This window comes from Physcomitrium patens, chromosome 3 (genome assembly GCF_059467195.1).
Source record: "Physcomitrium patens ecotype Gransden chromosome 3, ASM5946719v1, whole genome shotgun sequence".
Lineage (NCBI taxonomy): Eukaryota > Viridiplantae > Streptophyta > Bryopsida > Funariales > Funariaceae > Physcomitrium > Physcomitrium patens.
In genome coordinates this window covers 25,115,801-25,122,084 of record NC_143412.1, presented here as the reverse complement: position 1 = coordinate 25,122,084, position 6,284 = coordinate 25,115,801, and positions in this window count along the sequence as shown.

Below are 6,284 nucleotides of genomic sequence, written 5' to 3'. Positions count from 1 at the left end.
TTAAGGAAAAATTGAAGAAATAAATCAATGTCCTCAAGATTCTTCGATAAATCAGGTGAAATGAGTCCGAGCCGTTCTTATTAAGAGCCGGCAAAAAAAAAGGACCAATTGAATATTCGGGTGAATTTGATGTGAAAGGCCAATTTGACCCAATTACGGAGACATCCAATTCAGGTCTTGGTATAGGCCTCTTACCTAGTATGAGACCTGACTTGGTTGGGCAACCCAATGAGGTCCCGAATATGAAGGCTTCGGTTCCATTTCAGGCTATTCTGTTCTCTATACCGTTTCGGGAGAAACATCCTTTCCGTGGAAAAATTCTCTTAGAGACAAGAATTCCAGAGAAGCACCGTTGACTGTTCCAATTCGGAGTTCAGGGTGAGAAAAAATGGGGCCACATGGAGTTAAAAGGGAAGAGAGGATAAAAAAAGGGGCATTCAGAGATTAGGATTTTGGAGTCGAAGAGCTAGCTTTAAGCTCTTTCAAAAAGGATAGAATTAGATTTCATAGGATTTGGGAGGACTTCTGCAATCATTTCTGAAAGCCAATGTTTGTATTGGTGATTTGGGTTTTTTTTTTTACAATAAAGTTAAGGCTGGTACTCTTTACTATTTTGTGAAATTGGAGAAACTTTTTTAGTTGAAATTTAGAGGTATCTAGAGGGTTGAATATGCCAAGTGCATGCAAAAGTTTGTGTTAATTTGACGGAACAAATTGAGGATATTTGACCATTAATGTAAAGAGCTATCAAAATTTAACAGATTAGGGTTGTTTGGGGTTTCTGTAATATCTAGAGATCTACTAGCTGGAATAAGGTGACTTTTGGTGTGGTAAGTCGAGGACTTCTAGGTGGCGGTCAAGATACATCAGTGTGGATTTATGGTATTTTCTTACAATCTGTAAGTTAGATTGGATTGAAACTTCTTGAGCATTTAGAAGGCTTGCAAAGACATTAGTGGTAGAAGTTTATAACAATCTGACAGTCAGATTGAGAATTACAACTTGCCAAAGCTCGTTGTCTAGGATTAGGGTTTAAAATAATAATAATAAATAAATAAATAAATAAATAAAATAAAATAAATAAATAAAATAAAATTAATAAATAAAATTAACAAATAACAAAAGACTTATGCTTATAATATCTTGAAGTTATTAAAAATAATGTTTGTAAGTATTTTGTATTGGAATTAAGCTTTTACATTGAAATCCGAAATAGTTTGTATTTAGATGCTTGAAACCCACTAGTCTACCCAGATACTTACAAAACATTATTTTATCTTCTATAGCCAGATGCTCGGTGCATTCTCAAGCAAGATAGCACATAATACGACAACATACCTCGAAGGTATCCTATGGTCTTTGAATCCTTTAGCATCTTACTAATCGCAAAGGTATCTTATGCCAAATACTAAATACTCTTACTTAATCTTTGGATATTTCTTAATTCATACTTTATCCTCTTGACTTTGACTCTTGATCCTTGATTCTTGATCCTTGGCCTCGTTCTATATCCATAAGATGCCTTTTTTATACACCAAGAGTCAACCCTTTGACCATTAGCAACTTATCTAAGGTAATATCGTCTACAAGATATTCTACTTTCACTTTTATTTCAACAAAAAGTCCTTGATTTCTAGCAAAAAAGATACAAGTTAGAATATTTTATTCATTGATATGGTTTCAATATCAATAAAAAAATATAAAAACTAATTAAAAATTTAATTAATATATTATAAAAGTTATAAGAGTTTTATTAATATTATCTTTAGAAACTTAAACCTATTTTGGAATGATTTTTTTATGAAGTTTTTATTATGATATACATAAAGAAGAGAGCAAATATTGTTTATAATAACCTTCAAATTTAGTGTATCTAGTTTATGATCTAATATATGAAATTAGAAAGTGTTTAGAAGTGTTTAGATAATGAATCTTAAATAGAACAAGAGCTAAAGCTTTTTTTATTATAGCTACTAGATCAATCATTCTAGGTCTTACAACCTTTGCAAGATCATCCTTAAGATGAAGTTGGACCTTCTTGAGAGAAGAAACATCCATACTATAATTAATTCAAATATGAAAAACCTCTAAGATAATGGTCAAGCTTTAGTCATTCTATTGTAATTTGATATAATAGATTTTAATGGAGCTAAAGTTTCTTTTTATGGATGTTTTGAAGGCCTTAATGCTAATCAAGTCTAAAGAATAGATCTTTCATGAGCAGATGAAGGTGACTATTATTACTATTTAAGTAGATCAATCTATTTTTTGAGTAGAGATCAATAGACAATATATGTTGTAGCTATTATTTAACAAATCCTTGAATCTTTATAAATATAAAATCAATACTTCTTGTGAAATTTAAAATTAAAATAATAAGTAATATTATAAATATTTAATATAAAGATTTTAAAATTATTTTTAAAATATTTTAATAAAAGGTTCTAAATATTTTTTAAATATTCTAGTAGAAGACTTTAAGAAGATTTTTAAAATATTTTAGAAGATTCTAGAAGGTTTTTAAAATATTCTAGGAAATTTTAAAAAGTTCTAAGAAGATTAAAGAAGTTCTCCAAAAAGGATCTTAAGGTTGCTTCATCTCCAAAAAATATGGAAACTTCTTGAGAAGCTTCCTAATACCTAATATATATAGGAGTCAAGACTGAAGGGATCTTCAATCTCAACAACATGTCTCTTTGAAATCTAATTTACTTCTTTGCATATTGAACTTATACTCATATAGTTTAATTAAGTTCATGCTAACTTTCTTGTTAAAACTCTTATGTTCAACTTCTTATTTGATCTTTTATATAATATATTTATGACAATTTTTATAAAAATATGCCTTAAAAAGTTAATGTGATACAAGATTGGTGCAATAATAAATATTGCCTTCAAGGCTTGAAAAGATGTTTCAACTTCTTTGTTCCACTCAAGTTTGTCTTTCCATATCAAACTTGAAAGAAGTATTATAATTTGAAAAAAAAATTGATGAATATTTGATAATAATTGGAAATTTTTTTAAAAAAAATATTATATATGTTTAAATTTTTTTAGAATCTTTTAATCCATGATAGTTTCAATGTTTTTAGGAACTATTATAAGGCCATTGTTTGAAATGATATATCTTAGGAAGTCAACTTAAGTAGTGTAAAATACACATTTTTCCATCTTAGCATATATAAAATAAAATAATCTCCCATTAATTGGAAGTTCAATCTAGTTTATAATGATTTTAATTACCTAAGTTCTTTAATAATTTTTTTATTAGTATTTGATTTAAATTCAATACTTTTATTAGCTATCTAATTGAGATTTAGATAAAATTTCTAATAGGTGGTTTGTTCAAGTTTATAATTGCTAATTAACTTATTAAAAATTATTTAAATCTCTAATACTTCTTATTAAAAAGAATTTAAATCTTTCATTAGCTAACTTTATCTTTATACAATCCCACAAGAATACAAGCCTCTTAAACAATTCAAAACTACCAAAATTAATAGAATTTTTTTGATATGATTTTTTATTTTATTTTATTATATAATTATTTATTAAAAATTCTATTTATAATCAATTTTTTATCTATTAATGATTTTTTATCTATAATTATAAAATAATCCAATCTTAATTAACATTCATTTAACAAAAATTCATTGATTTAAATCCTAGCTTCATTTCAAGCTAATTTATTTAAACATAAGAATTTTCACTATAGTCCAATCATTTGATGTTGAAGTTCCATCTTGTTATAGGATTTATTAAGAATATATTAAAGATTGAAGAGTTAATTAGAATTTGGTTTAGGATTTGGTCTAGGATTTGATTAGGATTAGGATTAGGATTTGATTTAGAACTTTTCTAAGATTTATTTAAGGTTTTATTAGGATTCAACTTAGAATTTGATTATAATTCAATTAAGATTTTAATTAGGATTTGAGCTAAGATTTAATTCATATTCAATTAAGGTTATATTAGGGTTTTATTTTTGATATTTTTTTAAGATTCTTTGTGTATCTTTTGTGACTTCTTTTAAATTTATTTAGATAGGTTAAAATTTGATTGGATTATTAGATATTACTTAAAATTTATTTAAGATTCTATTAGACTTGATAGCATTGTTATTTGCCTTCCACAACTAGGTGCTTGGTGCATTCTCAAGCAAGAATACACATTATGCAACAATGCAAGGAATTTCTTAGATCAAAGATCCAATGAGATCTTTAATGAAAAGAGCATGAACAACCTAGATATACCTCCTTGACTCCAGCTTTTTAAAATGTTATACTACCATTGAGAACAAAAATAGAACTTGAATTTATTGACTTCCCAAATAATGTAACACAATTACCAATTACTCTTCTTATAATTGGGCTCTTGATATTTTGGATCTTTATTGGATAATAATAATAATAGTATCAAGTCGGTAGCAACATCCTTATAAATCTCAATTGAATTTTAATTGATGTTGATCTTTGGCTAACAAAATCAATGGATGGTGTTTAGAAGCTACAATGGAACTTCAATGATATTGCAAAGAAAGCAAAAACTAAATTGATAAGTTAATAAATAGAGCTTAATATCTTTTCAATTCTAATTCTATTTTTTTTTAACTCTTAGCTTTTAAACGACAAGTAATAAGCCTTGATCTATGGATTTTAGATAGTTATACCTCTATTTTATTCACGTTGCAATCAATGAATATATTACAAAGAAACAATAATTTATGTTCCAAAAAACATACTATAATTCCAATTCTAGTACTTTTAGGCAACAAAAAATATAGATATGTTGCTCCCATTCATCCAAAGTCTATACCTCAATTCAAATTTGTTTTCACAACATCCATTATCTTCAGAGCATCTATAAAAAAATAAAACAAAAATACATAGACTAGCGATCTATTTTGCTAGAATGGTCTGAGTTATGCAAGTTCTATCCTACACAGTTTTGGATTAGGTAGATTATATCAAAAGTGTTAGACAAATGAAGTTTGGAGCACCAAAATTTGAATGCAATAGAATTAATAAAGGCAAGAGGCAAGGCAATGTACGGAGTGGTATGCAATAGACAAGAAAGTCAAGTACGACTTTGAGTAAATAGAGATGATCTTATTTAGGAAATAAGTATTGCTAGAAGTGGAGTTCTTTACTTACTAGGAAGTTAGAATTACAAGGTTAAGTATCAATTTGGATTAGAATTATATAGAAGTTTGGATTGTGATTTAGTTTTATGGAGTGAATGGGAGATTTCAAGCAAAAAAAGATGAGGGTTGCAATGTGAAGAAATTTTTGGTTGTGGAACATAAGAATAGATCCAGAACAATAGATAAGATTATTAATCAAGAAAAAAAGAAGATGGAAATTTTAGAAGAACTCGAGCTGGCTGAAAGAAAGGCGATCGTAATGCTGCATGGTGCTAGTGATGACAAATCTAAACTATGTGGTCATATTAAAAGATATAGCGAAGTAAAGGCATTTTTATCAGAAGAAATTAGAGTAATGGTATTGCAGGGATGTGGAGACATTCTAGTAGCGATGAAAGAAGGAGTTGATTTGGAAATTGACAACTATATTAGATTGGCCATAATTTGTCATGTTGTTATGAAGTGGTAGTTGATTTCCAATGGTTGTTAGACAATAAATTTGGAAGAATTCTTAAGCATATTTTTTGGTATAATAATAGGTGATTGTAGTATTGTGATTAATATTTTAGTATATCCATTTCTTTACTAAAAAGTGTAATGCATATAAAAACTTTTACGAGCTGATTATTGGATAATTTAAATAAATAAAATAATAAAATAATATATTTTTATATAAAATATATAATTAAATGAAATAATTTATATAATTAAATAAAATAAATAAATAAGTAAATAATTAAAAATTTGATAAAATAAAATCATAGTTAAACAATGGTTAAAAAAGAAAAGACATCTAATCTTATATAAGTGAAGTTATTCCACTAGACTACCAAATAGAATAAAGGTGGATTGATTTTTTTGACAAAATACAAAATTGCAGTACTTATATGATGCAAAGAAGACAAAAAAATATATTCAGAAGTGTCTGAAGTTTGTAAAGACGTGAAGAAAGAAGAAGAAAAAAAAAAAAACAAAACAAAACAAAAAAAAAAAAAAAAACAAGAAAAGGAGAGAGGGTTGAGGTGGCCTAGATCCCTATTAGCAAGGAGGATGCTAAAATTTAGAGGCAACTTGCCCTCTTTCTATTTTATTTTATTTTCTTTTCTTTTTTCTTTTTTCTCTATTTTCTTACTCTTCTTTT